Source organism: Varroa destructor, unplaced genomic scaffold, assembly GCF_002443255.2.
Source record: "Varroa destructor unplaced genomic scaffold, Vdes_3.0 BEIS01000005.1, whole genome shotgun sequence".
Lineage (NCBI taxonomy): Eukaryota > Metazoa > Arthropoda > Arachnida > Mesostigmata > Varroidae > Varroa > Varroa destructor.
In genome coordinates, this window is record NW_019211458.1 from 36,848,367 (window position 1) to 36,866,484 (window position 18,118).

The 18,118-nt window shown below is 40.5% G+C and overlaps 1 protein-coding gene and 1 long non-coding RNA gene across 5 annotated transcripts in view; one reads left to right on the top strand and one right to left on the bottom strand.

Moving 5' to 3' along the window:
• The window catches only part of LOC111251554 (uncharacterized), a 115,886-nt gene extending 107,440 nt beyond the window's left edge, over positions 1 to 8,446 (top strand). The window contains exon 5 of the long non-coding RNA XR_015327777.1: positions 7,970 to 8,446. This is a non-coding gene — a long non-coding RNA (uncharacterized LOC111251554). The remainder of the gene's footprint in view (positions 1 to 7,969) is intronic.
• The window catches only part of LOC111251326 (calcitonin gene-related peptide type 1 receptor-like), a 51,069-nt gene extending 39,732 nt beyond the window's left edge, over positions 1 to 11,337 (bottom strand). Inside the window, exons 1-2 of one of the 4 annotated variants that reach the window (XM_022807802.2) lie at positions 10,430 to 11,337; positions 9,400 to 9,521 (exon numbers count right to left, since the gene is read on the bottom strand). The gene's annotated coding sequence lies outside the window, so the exon portion shown is untranslated. Of the gene's footprint in view, positions 1 to 9,399; positions 9,522 to 10,274 lie in introns of all 4 variants that reach the window. The other 3 variants (XM_022807800.2, XM_022807801.2, XM_086989257.1) reach the window with 3 other exon arrangements.
• Between the last annotated feature and the right edge of the window lie 6,781 nt (positions 11,338 to 18,118).

Below are 18,118 nucleotides of genomic sequence, written 5' to 3' on the forward strand. Positions count from 1 at the left end.
ACGTTACTTACTGAACTTTTACGGGGACAGCTGATTGGTTTCTAAAAATACGTAAAGTTTCCTTCACGCCGTGATTTCAAATGCATCACGTTGAAGGATAGGTCTTGCAGCGTTTCGTATATGCCTTTATATGCAAGTGGCTCATGATTGTCGCCAATTTACGAATCGCTTGGTAACTGCTTTTTTAGACTTTACCCCTAAAAACTATTATAGGCGTCCCTTACTTGGTCCGATATACGATCCCTGCTATATTAGATCTGTTATGCTACTTGTCTCTGCCTGTATAGCGGGTAAAAAGACGCCTCAAGCCGTTTGCCCTTAGCCCCATCAGGCATCTAAGGAACTTCTAGCTTTTGGTGCTGCAGGTAAATACGCTGTGTCGTTACGACGAAAATTGACAAGACGATAAATAGAACGTTCCCAAAGCCTCTATTGTGGCCACTAGCGTTATTGAGGATGACGACGGGTAGAGGAGAACAACATCTGCCGTACATCCGGCCCAGTGCATGTTTTGCGCATTTTCTGACCGTCAAAAACATTGCTTTTCGGGACCGCCGGCCTATATCTCAGTGTATTTGCTTGGGCGAAACTCTGCAGAGAAACAGAATGGCCGGATGATTGTGTGGACGATCAGAGCGGGTCTGCTAGGTTGATCAAGATCACTTTTCTGTGTTTGTTTCCCTTCTGTTTTTGGCTCTGCTAGTGGGCACTTGCATATAAGTTGTAATAATAGCTTGTTGTGACAGAGGAGTCAATCCCCATTGCTTTAGCAGGCTAAAAATTGATACGATACGCTATGCAAGGAAAGGTGAGCAATTTTTGCTACACTTCCATGATTTAATCGATCACAGACGTGTGTGTCTGTGTGAACAAGCTCACCGATGCAGTACGGCTTCACTCAGCGGTGGCCGCCGACGGCTAACACTGTAAAAGTCATTAGAGTGGCGTCATAGAAATAATGGCTAGTAAACACTAGAAATTACGGTATTGTTATGCTACAAGAACACTTTGTTGTTCGAATTCATGTTCCAAAGTAAAGACTTCGGCTCGGACGTTTCGAGGAAACAGTTCAAAGAAGATGGGTGTTGACGAGTCTCGATACTCTTATCATCTTCAATGATGAAAGCAAGACATCGCCGTGCTGTCGGCTTCGAGAGCCATTCATTCTAGTGGAAACGTTCTATTATGCACTTTACCATCTGATACTATACGAGTGTATAAGCCCAACGGTACTTCCAATAACATTCAATGTCTAGTCGGACCTCTAACGGGATAATCAAACAAAACATTTCGTAACAAATACACGTATAGGTGAATTGTGAAATAATACATGCATAGTGAACCAGGAAAATCGCAAATAAGTAAGGTCGTTTAATAGCAAAAGCGCTGGAAAACCCTTACTTTTTTACCTATGCGTGCAACTAACGTATGCTATTGTATTCTAGAGATTGCATTCAGATTGCACTAGATCCTACGTTTTTGGTAACAAGGCAATTGAAATGACGTAAATCGTTGAAATTATCAGAGATGCGGCTTTAATACGTATCGTAAGTATTCGTAATGTTCGGTAATTAGTGGAATTCTGAATGTTCGACAGAAACTTAAATGTTTAAGTTAATTGAAGTGATTTTAATAAACGCTTCGTTCTTTAAGAGGGGTCTATTGAAAGCGTTGCCTCTATGAACGTTTTTTAGACATTACTTATATAATACATAATAACGTAGTAATAGATTTTTTTAATATTACAGTTGAGTGATACATTGTAAAAATTCAAAAATAGTTTTTTGCGTTAAATGTCAGCTCGTTTTTTGGTTTAAGCATCTTTCTCGCTCACGGCCTCTTGTATTTTAGCCCGAATTGTAGTAGATGTTATAGTTAAATGATTCATTATAGTATTATTGCTTTTGAGAGTCGCGTGTGGGTCTTTCAAACACCGTAGGTTCTCTCACTAAGCTCCTTATTACTATTGTTTGTTATCCACCCGCGTTCGTTACTGTCCTTGATCTTTGAGAGAAACGTGTGTCCAACACTGAAGGTAACTTAGCGGCGTGAGAACTTGTCCACTATTAGTCTTTGAAAGTACCTCTACGATCTGGAAGGCAGTCGAGTTAATTACGATAGTTATGCACGCTGTCCCCTAGTATTTTTCTTCAAAAAAATAACATTGATAACTGTTTGCTCTTTTCAATTGGAAAGTGAAAAGCCGACAAGTTCTATCCTGACCCTTTTAAGTGCGCAGGTCCATCCGACCAGGTGACGTTTCTGATCCGATTGAGCTCGTAGGTGATTATTCGATTCTATCCAATCGTTTCGTGGCAAATAGGCCGTGGCAAGTATTCATAGCATAACCAATGACGAAAATCTCACTGCACATCTGCTCTAGGCAAGTGAAGGAATGAAATAATATTATTTGCCACTAGATCTTTCGACATACTATCTGTCACGAACTGTTCACGTCAGTCACAAAAAGTTAACTAGCAGTTCAATCCGTCACAACGATTTCATTCTATGACGACCCATGATCTAGAGGCCCATACGCCCTACGTGAGCTCAAGATATTTTTAGGGCAGAAATTGTTAGGGGGCTTAGTAACGATTCCTGACATGCTGCACCTAGGAGGAGGACTTGCCCCATTAGGTTTGGAGGGAGACTCCTACCCCGTCCTTAATAGGAGCCTTAAATGCGATACAGGTTATTCAGCTACAACTTCTATAGTAACAGTCACGAGACACGGATCACTTGACGAAATAGCGTGCACTCCGTTGTGGATCCTCCATCCGTATCAATCCAACAGTAGATACAATTATGAGTAAATTTCGCCAAATTGACTTGTCGGTATGTCGCTTGAATATCGGCCCAACAAGATTGCCTGATTTGGGTGACAAATCGCCATTCGAAACGGTGTAACGGGAACGTTATCACGTTGCTAAACCAAACTCAAACTTGTGGGTAGTCAAGAAAACTCTAGAACCAAATGAATCATCCATACGCCTAAAAAAAACTCGTTTGTACAGTCACGATATAAAGGTGTTAGTTAGGAAAAAAAAAACGCGATTAAGCCCTACATTCTACAATATGGCTTTCCCTCGCTTCTACATCTTACTTAATACATGCCGAAAAGATCGCCAACAATCTATCAGATTAAGCTGTTCATACCCAGATAACGAAGTCACTTAACCCTAGCGCTCCGCCCATAGAAGGCGTTCGTACCCTCTGCTCAATGGGCTTTGCTTTTTTTTTCTACATCTCAATTAATTTCATATCTTCCTTCCTAGCCTCGACATTTCCTCTACTTTACCGATCATCAGTACACAGACAAAATGTTCGTCATAGATAACTCTGATTATTTTAAATGAAATATATTTTCCTTTAAAATTTACCATCTTGAAGTTTAAACATCTGACTTCAAAAGGCATAGGTACACGCACACCAGAGTGCAATATCGCCGGTTCCTTACCAAGTATATTCAGCAGATCTGTTAATTAGAGTGATAATATTATATTCGTTCATTGGTCGATCCAACAAGGCTACATGGATCCGATTTTAATATTATTGCTGCCTCTAGATTTTGATCAAATCAAATAGGAATAAGTATTCGTATTAAGTCATGTGTGATTTACTGTGGTGTGAAGTCAACGATCAGGGGCTGCTCACGATATGCCGTATTTTTCTTCATCTTAGTTGGACCGAAGTTACTCCATATTTGAAATGGCAAACGTTGAAAAGCTGACTCATTTACGATTAATATGGACTCGCACCAGATGGTCCGGAATAATGCCATGTCCTAAATAAAATAGGCACCATAAATGTGACAAGCTCGCGAGACTACTGCAAAAACACTGTGCTAGACGGGCTTGTTTATTCGTTACGTAATAGGGTGTACATATACATATATACGAGTTGCGTGCACCATGTTTTCGGAAGCGATTTGATGCATTAAACTCTATATTTGCGTAAACAGGTAATATTGCGCTATAGTGAAAAGCGGGAGACGTCATCAGGTCAGCCAGATGCGAAGATAAGCTCAAACGAGAGCAGGCATTCTATGATCAGCGGCCAGCTGTGACGGCAAACGGTCGTTAGTTGAATAAAATACAACTTAGGCCGCAGCTATAAGGGAAAGAACAGCTTCAAGTTCAGTTGAAGTGGCGTTTACAAGTATTTTAGTGTAAATGCTTTACTTGCCAAGGTCTAACCCCATCATAATATGAGTCAGATGACCGTGACGAAAAATTTTCAAGCTTTTTTTTGTGTTCTACAACTAGAAGCCTTTGTCGTCTCTCTAGGCAACTGCGTTATAGCTGATGTTCATTTGTAGGGTTTTGGGGGAACATCAGCTGCTCTGTCTGTACTTGTAGCATAGTCAGACATAAGATTTAGGAGAAATGGTAATTAGTTATCGTTTGAGAGGCTTTATTGAATTGCCGAAATCGTCTACTACGATTATGATACATGTGACTTGTTTTAATATGTTTTCAATTTTGAAAAAAACCGCTCTATGTGTGCTCCGCTGAGGAAATGGAAGACGACGCACGTGGGATGGATGTAACGTTACGTCAGGCTGGATAGAAGGCCAACTGAAAAACATAATCCGAATAAGAGCAAGTAACAAGAAGAACATCTCTTCCTGAATCATGTATTGTAGCCGCTAACAATTGTTCGTCTATGTCGAATGGACAGCGTGGCCTGGCCTGATACAGATTCAGTTCTATGAATACCATGAAACGTTCAGGTCAACAGATTGCTAGTAAACATGAAGCGCGATTTATTTCAACTGTGCTTAAAGCAAATCGAAATTAAAATTCAAAACGCGTCTAAAATAGCCGTAGGTGACAAAACCGTTCCGCAGTCGCTTTTCTTAAGTGCTTGTTGCTGAGGGTCGTACTTGCTGGTGAGGGAACTCATATCAGACGTCTACGGCACACGAATGTTCTGTGAGGTACAGTGCATTCTTCGCCATCCACTTCGCAACAAATAGGCCACTGTTCTCTTGGGGCCGTGATACGCGCATGAATGCAAGGATTAGCAACGTGCTAAAAAAGTATGACCAACCTATAAAGGCGCACAACTCCTCATGCTAAAGTAAACCTCTACGGCAAAACATAGAACTAGTATGCGTAACATTACTTTCAGAGGGTATAGTTTCTATATGGATTCTATATGGATATGTTAGCTAACCCAAGACAATAACTAGTAGTTATTTTCAAATAGAATACCTACCACTCTAATGCCCTGAAGACTAATCTGATCTTGCCAAAACGATTGAAAGCTCGTCGTGTAGAATTCAGCGAATTTTCACCAGCGGCTGTTTGATTATTCATGAATATTCGATATTGAAATTACTCAATGCGTCCAGCACCTATTAGGGATTGCCTGACACGATGGCAACGACGACGGTCCTATCGCCGCTTTGCCCTAACCTCAACGATTACTACAGCTACATCCGTAAGTTAAGTTGATTATCTGGAGAAAGAACAGATCGAATGACATGTATGATTGTTAACAACAAACAGGTAATAGATTCAAGTTGAAAAAAGGCCCATCGCAACAGTAAACTCCGCTAATAGAAACGGTCCTGACTTAAAATTGAAACGATTGTGATTTTGTTCACGAAGTCCTGAGATGCATTCAACTAAAACTAGATAAAAATTAATAACGCACCATTGTATTGCAGGCATTTTCTACTGCTGTACGTAATCGGCTTGTAGCTGGCTGGAGGCACGAAGTGTTAAAAATGCATGCACGATAATATTAATAACTAGTTGTTTGGGTGTTCAGAGTTCTGCCGAACTTTCGCACCCCCTAATCAAATGTACAACGGTGATGTTCGGCAAACTTTTGGCAGTTGCAGAAAACGACAATTACAGCATAAATGACAGGGCGCCCTTGAAAACAAAGGGCAGTCTGCTGTCATGAAAACGTCCTGGCGACGGCTTAAAAAGCACCGCCGAGTCTATTTCTAACGTTGTGGACCTTTTTGAAGCCACCCTGATACTAGACATGTCTTAATAGGTAACCAATATTAGATCTGCCGTTCTTTAGAGGGACTGACATTTCCATGCGGATCAAATTATCAACGTCTTAGCAGTTGTATTGGTTTCAGTATAACTACGTACCGAAAAATGCACTAAATTCATCAAGTCGTCTGCAGCACTCAGCCGAAAAAGCACCTTCGTTCACAGTGTACACCTGAGCTAGTTTACTGCCGCTGACAATTATTCTGCAATCTTCAGGACAGCGCAGGACACATGGCATATTAAAGCGAGATTACCCAATTGCATTATCACAATTCTCTTACTCAATACCGTTTCCGTGCTTGTTGTTGTCTAGGGACTTTTAAACAAACTTTTAAAGGCATTCTACTGAACTTGGGTGCAGTATCTAATTTCTCAGCTTTTTAGGTATCATCGAAAGGCTATTGAGATGCCAGACCATCTAACAACAGAGAAATGTGGGTTGAAGCTGCAATATGACAGCGTTTTTATTTAATGTTTCAGCTTAATTGCGACTTTTGGCAACTTAAACATTTTCTCTTCTTAATCGATAGAGATACTGTACTGTGGATCGTTGAAATAGAATACGTACTGTAAGTTGATAGTTACAGAATATTTTGGTTTAAAAACTTACTAACACTCTCGCAAACATACTTATGATGATTCAAAGAAATCATCTATCCTCTTTGACATTGTACAGGGTAGAATACAGGCAGGACGCACCCTATCCGTCTACGAATATGTTATTTAATTCAATCATAGAACTCAGATACGTCTCATTTAACGGACGTCGTCGGTATCTCGAAAGTTTAATGTGCGGCTGAATTTTGCCTAAATAAAGAGGCATCGTTCGGACCACACGTTTCGACAGGCGCTGGGAATAGGCTGTGCACTGTTGTATGAACTTGTATATTATCTTGCTTCCTAGATCATGCACAGAGATTGCTGCGCAAGTGTTTAGACCCTTAACTAACTAGTTCCTTTCGTGAACTAGTCGGAAACCCGATGGACCCAATGGTGGTATCTAAGTCCATACTTTCTGGAGCTGCATGCGTACTTGAAGTGCCCCAGCAAGCGCGATAAAATTCAGGGATAAAAAAGTGCCTGAGTAGATCTGAAGTTCGATAAGAATTACTTGTCTATATATGAGTTATTTCTGTACCCGCATGCAAGTGGTTCTTCCTGTAACTTGTATATTCGCATAGACGAAGACAAGCGTACGGTTTTACAGGATTGCTAACGAACACTTCCCTGTCTAGGCCCAATGGATCATACTTAATGCTACGGCATATTAAAAAGCTTCACGTCCCACGCTTAGGCAGCTCTAATTATAATATAGGTTGGATTTCCTTTAAAAAAAGTCGAGTTTACAGCTAGAGTTTAACTATGTATGCTTAGTGAATAACTGATCGTGTGTAGATACGGTAAACCTCTGTTAAAGTTGTTTGTTTCGTTATGATCTCTGACCTATATGAGCTTATTGCTCAGCTTATTTTGTGTATACTCATCTAGTGAAAATTTCAATCTATATAGATCAGAGGGAGCTCGCGAGCATACCACCTAGTCAGTCCGTGTAGCACGTATTTTCGCAATAAACGCACTTAGATTAGAATAATAAAGAACTACAGAAGTTATATATATATATATATATATATATATATATATTGTGCTATTTATATCACAGTAATAATAGTAATGATCGTTTACAGGTCCTATACCAATACATATCTAGTCATTAATTATAGCGGATGCACTAGCTCGCGGCAAAAGATGAGGCTGCGCAAAAATTGCCCCTTGTACATTGCCGCCAAGCTAAGCAGCGCACGTATCTCCAGTCCCAATACATTATAATATGATAATAATACGTAACGTCCGTCAGCGAAGTATTCGATTTGATTCAATAAAAAAAAAAGTACAATTGAAACAGAATCGACATTATGCCCTAATACACGGTAACAATGGTATTTTTTTTTCAGATACTATGGTCGCCGGCAGCCATTTGCATATTAACAGCAAATAATTTTAAGGTAAACACAAATTATATACAGTTGCTATTGATCGTTTAATTCAATGTGTGTGATCTGTTCGTTCATCGACTTATTTTATATAATTAGACACACATATATATATAATTAGTACATATATATATATAGTCTGAGACAATGCTTACCGCATAAAATTCGAAACTTTTGTTTTTATTCATAGTGTTTATTCCAAAAATCCTATTCTAGGCAGCTCTTGAGTAGAATTGCTTTTTATGATATGCTGATTAGTCAAGGGGGGAGGACATCGGAGGTTGGTCGGAGGCTGTTTCATGCAACCCGTTCAAGCTGTTGCAGCTCGTATGACGATAAAAAAGAAAAAAAAATACATTTCATATGGGTATTTTGAACCGAAGACTTACAGGTAGACATGATCACATCTTAGCACCGGCTGACGGAAATTGGCACAGTTCGAAGAGAAATGTTTGTTATTGAAATCGTACTGCTCGAGCAATAAACTCTTACTACAAGTAAATAATTAATAAAAACAGGGATTTTGTCACATTGTAAAATAGTACGCGTCAAAAAAGTGTATAGTGCGACCGTAACTGTGAACAATTTCTACAACGTAAGAAAGGACGCTATCGATATGAATTATAAAGTTGAAATTGATGAACAGAAAAGACAACTTTCTTCTTCTGATAAACAAAAAAAAAAACGCAATCGCTAGGGTTTTCAATACAGATAATTCATATTCAGTAAGGAGTAATGATCACCTCTAAAATAGTACTGCTATAACAACCTATCCTAACCGGCCAGTGTATGTGCAGGTTTCTTCATGGGTCCGCATACAAACGTCATCACATCACCGTTAACTTTTACGTTGCCAAAATGCCATAGAAAATTTATGCTTAGTTACAAAAGTAAGCAATAGTTTTTTTGGATTGGACACAAAAAAACATCGGTGCGACCTTCTAATCCATTTTTTGCTGGAAGCACAGTTGGACCACCCTCCATTTGATAGCCACTAAATATTAACAATGCCCCATTAATTGACTGAGGAAAATAAAGCACAAGATTTTGAGCATTACCTTTTTACTAGAGGAATAACATAATTTTCTCTCACTGCACAGTTTTATGATGGAATTAAACGAAACATAAATATACCATGCATTTACGAATGCGCAAAATCAACAAGAACAGCCGACCCTAGAAATCTGCAATTACTTCCTTTTAAACAAGACCTATACGTATGGTAACTAGTAATATTATATTTACATATATTGAAAGAAATCAGAATCGGTATCGGTACACGTTCGCCAAAGCTATACCCACTGTGAAACGGATATCCCCGAGCTCGCTAATTTTGACAAGCTGATTATCGGTGAGTTATTTGGCTTGACATAAAATTATTGCTTCCTTACCAGACTTATATCATTCTATTTAACGTAGTATCCGACCTACGATTAGCTGGGCTCTACGTCTATAGAGCTCAAACGCCTTTGAGCACTTATGATGGGATGCTTGAAGTTTTTACCAACAGGAGCTGAAAAAGATTTTGCAAGTTTTGTTTATAGCACACATAGAACTCGTAGTTTATCATTCAAAAAACCATTAGTGTTTGGTCATTGTTTATTGTGCTCGCCATGCACACGATAGGAATAAAACAATTTCCACACTTACGGCATGTGTACTCCGAATTCAAATCTTAAATAAGAAGAATACTTTTTTTTTCGTGCTGACACGGGCAAGTTATCAGCCACCCGATGCAGTGCCTATACAGGCCACGACGTAAATTTCATTAGATATCTGCTGTAGCGTGTCCAACGATATAGTTTTCAAGATGAATCCCTTGGCAAAGGTTTCTTTTTCTATCACGCCACTGTACAAATTTATTGTACCTTGACTATAGAAGCCGGAATAGTCATTCTGAAACTTCCATTCTTCTCTAAGCACTTTTTACGGCTTCCTGCCCCGAATAATGACGCCCCATCATTAGCGACACCCAAATAGAACTCAATTAGCAGTCATTTACTGAAGCGTTCTAATACTAGGCAAAAGCTCGGCAAACTGTTAAATAGCATTTTGTCGATTTTATTCGAAGAGATCTGATGCGAGGTTGATGAAAAAATACTTACGCTACCAATACGAACGGTAAGTGTTAACTTAGCTATTCGCGTACCTGTTACTTTCCCTTTACTGTAGGCCACTTAGTATTGTAAGAAGCTCTGTCTTCAGGCCGATGTGTCTGTCGTCCTGAGTTTTTTTTCGTTTCTGAGTTATCACTAATGGTACATACCTGTCCTATATCGCGTTGCCTCTTTTTCTCTTGATATTCGTATAGGCCCAGTGAAACACAAGTCGTAGTCCTTAAAATATGTTGCTTAATTTGCTCTATGTTCTAGTTTTCCGATCAATGTCCACTATCGTTTGCCATGAAACGTGCAATCTTACCTTTCCTTTTCAAACTTAGAGCCGCATTTGCTTCGAAGCAGTTACAGTATTTAACAGTGACCTGATCACGCTCGATCGGTTGACTAGCTTCGCTCAACTCAATCGAGATCAACAGACAAAACATTTTGTAATGTCCATTACATCTGTTTCCTTCGTCAGACACAATCGACAGTTGCGCTTATCAACCACTGCTCTGAGAGACAACCACGGTAATTGTCATTTTTCCAATACGCGTAGACAATAATGACGACAACAACAGCGGTAACAACGTCACCAATTGTGGTAATGTTAATATTTCCGTACAGGTTGATTATATTATCCCACTAATTGCTGTTCTGTTGCTGCCGTTAGGTAATAGTACACGTATGACAAATGTAAGACAACACACAAATACAGACATGTGGCAGGACTCGCGATCTTATTGAACACCGCGCAGCAGGCGGGCGTGCCGGCGAGAAAGGTTTTCGCGAGGAAACAGACAACAAAGGCCGCTGGGGCTTACCGTCTGGGCCGCTTTGGTTAGACTGCCTGTCGCTGCTACCGGCGTATCGTGTTTGTTGTTCGCAGTACTTTCAACGCTAGTGGCCCGTTTCCGAGTACAGACACAATCGGCTACGTTAGCCCGGCGGATACTGCCGCCGCTGTTGCTACACAGTTGCTGTTATTTCCACTCCCGATGTAGTCATGTCATTGTCGCCTTGTAGCGAGTGTGCATGTTCGCAATAGTTGTCGCTTTGTATCGTTACTCTATAGCTGCTTCCTAGCGCTGACGTTCCGTCGCTATCGTTCACGTAGTCTGACGCCTTGTTCACCGTAGTGCGTATGGTGTTCGCTACCGTTACTAATGTTAGTGTTAATTCGTCGACGTATGAAGATGTCCCTGTCTAGAGCAGCTTTACTCGGGCTCGATCGATTGCGCGGGTCGCCTGCCGCCTGACTCGGGTTCAGTGCGCGCCCCAATGGAGAGGGTCTAGCACCCTCGTTCTTGGCGCCCTTTCCATTCCTGTTGGTGAAAGGAGAAAGAAGAAGACGAGGAGGAGGAGGAGGAGGAGGAGGAGGAGGAGGAGGAGGAGGAGGAGGAGGAGGAGGAGGAGGAGGAAATATAGCCACGACGGCACATTGGCGTTCTTGTGCTATTGCAGTTGCTACGTGGCACGTGCTAGATAACGCGGCGGAATTAGTTTCCGCGAAGATCAGCTGAGAACGGCTAACTGCTGCTGAAGAAATGCAAGAGTGGATCAGAACACTGCGGTAATTCTGATAGAACTGATTCGAATTTGCTGTGAAACGGCGCAGACGTGCGCAGCTCCGTCAAAGACGCCTAGATCCAGTTGTAAACGATTAGCGCAGTTGTGACAGTACCTACAGTTGTGTTTCACGCAAGATTCATGTTAAACACATAAAAAAAGACACATTTATATTCAACTAGGGGAGACAATAAACAAATCCTGGTGTAGAAAGAAAAACCAGCTCGCAATGATAAGCCATAACCGTTTAACGTTGTTTCGACACAGCTTGCTAGAGTTGCATTCTCGGCTATGGCGATTTCCGCTGATCCTGTTACCTTTCGAGCTTCTGTTACCGCTGTTGTTGTTATTTGCGATGTTTTGTTTTCACTTCTCGGCCCTCAGAACGCGGCCTGCATGCCTATCCACTCGTTGTTATGCGATGGGTGCGAGACGGCAAGGGCGGACGCCCTTTACTGTTTCTGTTTGGCAACTCAGTAGCGAATGCTGATCATCTGCTAGTGGTAATGGTCGTTACCTTTAGATTATTCTACCAAGAACAGCCAGAGAACGAAGACCGAAAAAGTATTGCTGTTTCTTTCCTTTACCGTTGTTGTTGTTGTTGCTTCACGAAACGAGACTCTAGTCTACATGAGATGACGCTTGGTAACAACAACGACCATCCAGCAAACAATGCGGTAGACTCTGCGGCGGCGTTCCCTAACGGACCATGTCTCGGATGAGGACGGGAAGATGAAGAGTTATTGGGAGGTGGACATACGGTTCTGGGAAACACGGGAGGCGGAAAAAGACAACATAATTCCGCGTTTACTGCTAGTAATGCCGTTGTTGGTAGGCACTGCCATTGTTACTGTTATTGTCGCTGCTTTTCACGTAATTATCGCCGCCATTGTTTTCACTGGGGAGCTGTGCACGATAAACGGCGCTAAGCCCATTAGCCTCGTCAGCTCAGATTCCCCCATCCAAGGCCCGAGAAACTGCACACGCGTCCCAGGCTGCCAGCCTGCCAGAGCGATGTTACGTAGGCGGATAGCAGAAGCTCACGCAAGGAAGTTCATCGTGCGACTCGTAGTGCCGCAGAAGACTATGGCGGCGGGGATGAACGTGTGAGAAAGCTCGGTCTGCCAGGCACTGAGAGCTACTCGTATCCATAGATAGCAGCAGTATATAGAAACATATAGCCACACTGTGCATGCATACAGGAATCGTCTCCAGCATGTTTACTTCAGTGACGTTGATCATTCAGTCTACGATGTTAGAGTCTGATCGTGTGCATAGATTTTTCTATTAGTTCTCACGAGGATATTGTATATTTGTTTCTGTTGTAGCTCATTACAATTGAGACCAACGAATTATGTCACATTCATCACGTGTAACAAACAAATGTTAAACCATGTGCATGTTACTAATGCAGTAACATGCACTCATCAAGCATCATCACAGTTCTGCCTGTAGGGCTTACCATGAACTTTTTTTCGTACTTCTTAAGTCCCAGGATAGCCTATTGGCGTCGAGCCTATTTAAAGGGTCACTGACTCAAGACCAACTTTAGGCTTCTGCTTGTACTCGTTACGGTACACGATAGTCTGCCAGAGTCTAAAAAAGAGTAGTACATATTCCTAATCTGATGCGTAGTAAGCTTCGTAAAGGTGCAGGTGCTGTCTCGGAGGGATTAAGCTGCGTGAACTCGGGCATGAAGAGACAAAATACTACCATTAAAGTCCAAATAGGCTAATGAAACTGTTTCCCTGCTTGACTGTACCCTCATTCCATGCGCAACGTCATATGGAAAAATTGTCCGACGCAGACTATAAGTTCATATCGAATATTATTTACTGCGCATGGGTTGCTTTGCGACCTTGTACTTTCGTATTATAAAGCCCTCTTTCTCTCATAAATTCCCCTCTTTTACCTAAACCTCTACAACAGAATTGTCGTTCCGAGGTGGCCCTGTAGTTCACAGTAGAGGTCCCCATTTTATCAAAAGTGCAGTCACCTACTGCAAACATTAGGCGCTTTATAAAAGCGTAGCATGCAGATGTGGCGTATGCCATGAGATGTTCACGTCGCAAAACCATGCGTGTCTACAGCAACAGTAAAACGGCCTATGGGCGTTTCGAAAACGACAGAAAGATAACTATCACGGAGTAATCTCTCTGTGGTAGAAAAACCTATCTAGGCAGTAATATTTCCCTCGGCTTATAGACGGACTAGGACGTCTGACAGCTTCCAGGTCTAGGGTTTTTCTAAACACTGCTATAAAAACCATGGGATACTGTCGGCCTCGTAGCCACGCGCTTTTCCGGCTGTGTCTCACTTTAATTTAGTTAATCGTAGGTCTATAAATGCTTTAAAAGCAGTTATATTTGCATTATATTATAAGTGACAATTTCGAGTGGCGAACGAGCGCCAAGACTAATTTCTAGGGAATCCAAGTTGTGCCATAAAGTTGTATAACTTCTTTAGTAGAACGAAATCATATTGTATTAATTTCTTTGATACGTGACCATGATTTTAGCATACTTCGTTCGATATGGCTTTTCATCAATACGCGATGAATTGATGATAAATGATAATCGAACGTTCTAGCAAACGACCGTGATAAGTTAGCAGATATATACGCAATCTATAATTTTTTTAACTTCATAGTTTTTGTCCTTTTGTGTTGCATAGTATTCAATTTTTTCGTCTTGTCAATCTCTCAGGCAAACCTTTAGCAAATTTGTTGGTTTATTATAAACGAGTGCAAATATATCTATCGTTACTGGCGATTGCCTGTTTATAAACAAGGGCGTGTCGTTAAGCATGAAATTTGCCTATTTTATAATATAATAATCGAACGGCTAACTTGATGGGTCGATTGTATGGTAACCGTGTAACAGTTTAACAATTTACAGGAACTTACGTTTCTCCCTCATCGTAAGACGGAAATAAATATCTATTATTATAGTTGCTGCAGCACATTTCGCAAGGCTCGAAGTGCCCTTGGATGTCGACCCGGCATTATTACCTAAAATTTAACTTCTTTAGATTCAGCTTGACTTCTCTCAGTATCCATATGAACTAAATTGATTAAATAAACGGTATATCTTTTTGGCGCGTTACTAGCAGTGCTACCCCGTTGAACGGTGTATAGTTCCAAGGAAGAACTATAGAAAATTCGAATGAAGTTACGCTCTAGCTTTGGCTAAACAACCTCATAATACGATTTTTCTTACATGCGGACAAGACAAGTCTGAATATATCAACTGATTAGAGATAAGGTTGAATGTGTCGTAGAGCGATATGGGCAACTATACTATAATTACACCGCATCGCTTTCAACAGAGGGTATTCTCTTGGTTGCAAGTAGAGCATCAGTGCTGAAGTTACCCTAGCTTCACTATAACAGTCACAAATGTGAAGTGTTTACGTGAGTCCTTCTTCTCAGGAAAGCTTCAGTCTAGCGTCAATGGTATGACCTCGTATATCAACGCACGTTGACTATATTTACGGAGTACCTCCTCGGCTAAAAATAGATAGCGTACACGTATTTGTAGACGATCACTGGCGTCATTGTAGCACATTTCTAAAACTATAAACGAAACTTTTAGTTCGTCTAGTTGACATGACGGCATAGTAATTTCGTTAGGAAGAACGACTTCGTCGAAAATAAGAAACTATAAATCGTTACGGCGCAGTGAAACTACAAATATATCCATTTTATATCGTTGTACTCCATTGGCTCAAAAGTAGCAAACTAGTATGCCATTGAATCGCGAACTTCTAAAAGAGGTTTTGAGTGTACTTGAAATAATGGCGTATGCCGTGGATTGATGATCGGGTCTTGTGTGAAATCAGAGGATAAAACAATAATAGAATAGAATCTCGAGAAGCTGCCGACTTTATATCCTAGCTTAAGGCTGATATATTTTAACTATACATGTAAACACCCTTATTTTACGTGAGCCTACCCACATTAGGAGGAATGTTTGTCAGTTAATGATGCCTGATAGCCGAAGAAGCTTTAAATTCACGTATCTTGGGTAATCTGGGTCGCGTTGTTTGAAAGGTTAGATTTAGCAGTAATATAATGATCAAAATACCTGTATTCAGACTTATGGTATTTGAAGATAAGTGAGACATCTATGAAAATCCGCTTTATTTTATAATTGAATATTGTCGAAGTGCACCTACCGTTTAAACCCGTAAAAAAATTGTGTTGTATATGGTCATCGTGAATCGCCTTCCGCCATAACAATGCCAAGCGACACATATCATTGGCTATTCGACAGAACTTCAGTGGGAAGTCTCAATGCATTTGCCATATAGCTCGAATCTTGCACCATTAACTACGATTTGCTTTGGTCGCTGAAGGACTTCTTTGAGAACTTCGTTTCAATGGAGGGATGTAAAAATACTTTATCACAATTTTTCGGCCTGAAATCGAAACGCTAGAAATATCATCGATAGAAGGCGCATACTTACTTTTAGTAACATTATTCTAATGTATATGCTTCAGATTTACCTTAGGCAACCTAATATAGGTATTTCGTATGGTAAGGTAAGTGCTAATATCACGGTATATGATTATACGACTGTAGTAAATACATTTCTATTTAACTATATATATATATATATATATATATATATGACATTTTTTGATATATAGTTGGTCTTTTGACTAAAAATTGCTTGGTAGGATTTTTTATGAAAGCAGTGTCCGTGACGGTGCTGCAGAAACGTGCTTGTCTGTTAAATTTAAAGATGCATAAAGTGGCTTAGGCTTGTATACGGGCGTACGCCTTATCGTACACACCTAGTCCCGTACTGGCATGTGCCAGCCTTCTTCTGAGCAAATGCTTAACAGCAGTATTTTACGTAAGAACTGAAGACATTTAGATTCGGGGCAAACGATGTTTTCCTTTAGTAAATAGAACTATTTGTTTACTTTGATAGTTAAAAAAAAATTAAGTCGTCGTAGAGATAGCCTATTTTGGCCTGCTTTGCTTATGAGCGATGGTGGCTTCTTGTCGTATGTTTTTTCTCCTTTATTCCTGCGCGATACGTTTACGTTCATATATTATCTAAGTTAATTGCATTGTATTTTCACTGTACAACGAAGAAAATGTTATTTCGAGTCCAGGCTCCAAAGATGGGTGTCTCTTTTTTTAAGAGGTACTTTCAATATCTATTTCATCTTGTTGTTTGCTGGGGTAAAAAGAAAACGGCTGAAACAGTGCAACGAAAAATATGCGTCGTGTGTAGCGAGAAATTACAGCTACGAAGACCGTTCAATAGGGTTTTCCAAGTTCTAAGATGAGATCTTGGATTTGAAGAATATATCCCATTCTAGTTAGCTTCAATCAGAATTGAGGAAAGTCTCGTTGACAAACATTTTGAGGTATAAAAATTTACCCGAAATGAGGAGTTCGAATGACGTACAGACTGGATGTAGTGTGCAATAAAACACGATTTCTCGTTGCCCGTAACATACCGCTTGGCATCGGTGAACACGCAGATACAATAATAAGCTCTTGCAGAGGGTTGTTACCAGTAACGAGAAGTGGTTTCTCGATGTTTATATGAAACGTTAAGACGAAACGGCAGTTTCGAAAGATGTGTCCAAGTTTACCATGAGTTAAACTAAAAGACTGTATTTTATGTTTCGAGTTTTACGTCCGGTGCCGCCACCAGACAAACGGTTGGCTCCCACCACGAAACGAAGTTTGTCTATAGCCAGGTCCGAACCCAGACCACAATGTGTCCCTAATTCTAGGTGAAAAGTACGTTACTCACAAAGCTTTCACGCGGACGGGGAAAGTGGAAGGGGCTATCACCATATATCGCAGTTGTTGTGACTAAATAGAATCCTGAGTTTTTCCGCATCCGCCCTGTTGTCCAGATCTCAGGCAAAAAACTAACATTTTCAAAATGCCTTCATTGCAAACATGGCAAAATGAATTCGCGGCGCTACATTTAACAATGAAGGTCGCAGAAGCTGGCTGAGCGGGTTCTTCGACACCAAATTTTTTGGTTTTTAAATAGCAAGAGTAAATCATTTGAAAAATAGGAGACGACCATGGAGCGTGGCAGTGAGTACACGACATTTGTCACTGAAATTAAAGTAAAACCCTATTTTGTTTAATACATACGTATTAGGATAATATACCGTATATGAAGCTTAAACATAGTTACAAAGTTCATCGACACGTATGAACTGTAAAGTCCAAGCTGCCAATTAATATATATATATATATATATATATATATATATGCGGAGGCACGACACATTCTGCTAAGCCTTACGGATGTACGGAAGATATATATTCAGCTGTGGCCCTATGCCACCTTATACTGTATGATTCACTTCAGGGTATTACCTGAAAAATGCTTTGTGACATTATGAGCACAAGTTATCAGTGCCGATACGCACAACGTGCATGGCACTAATAACTTAATGC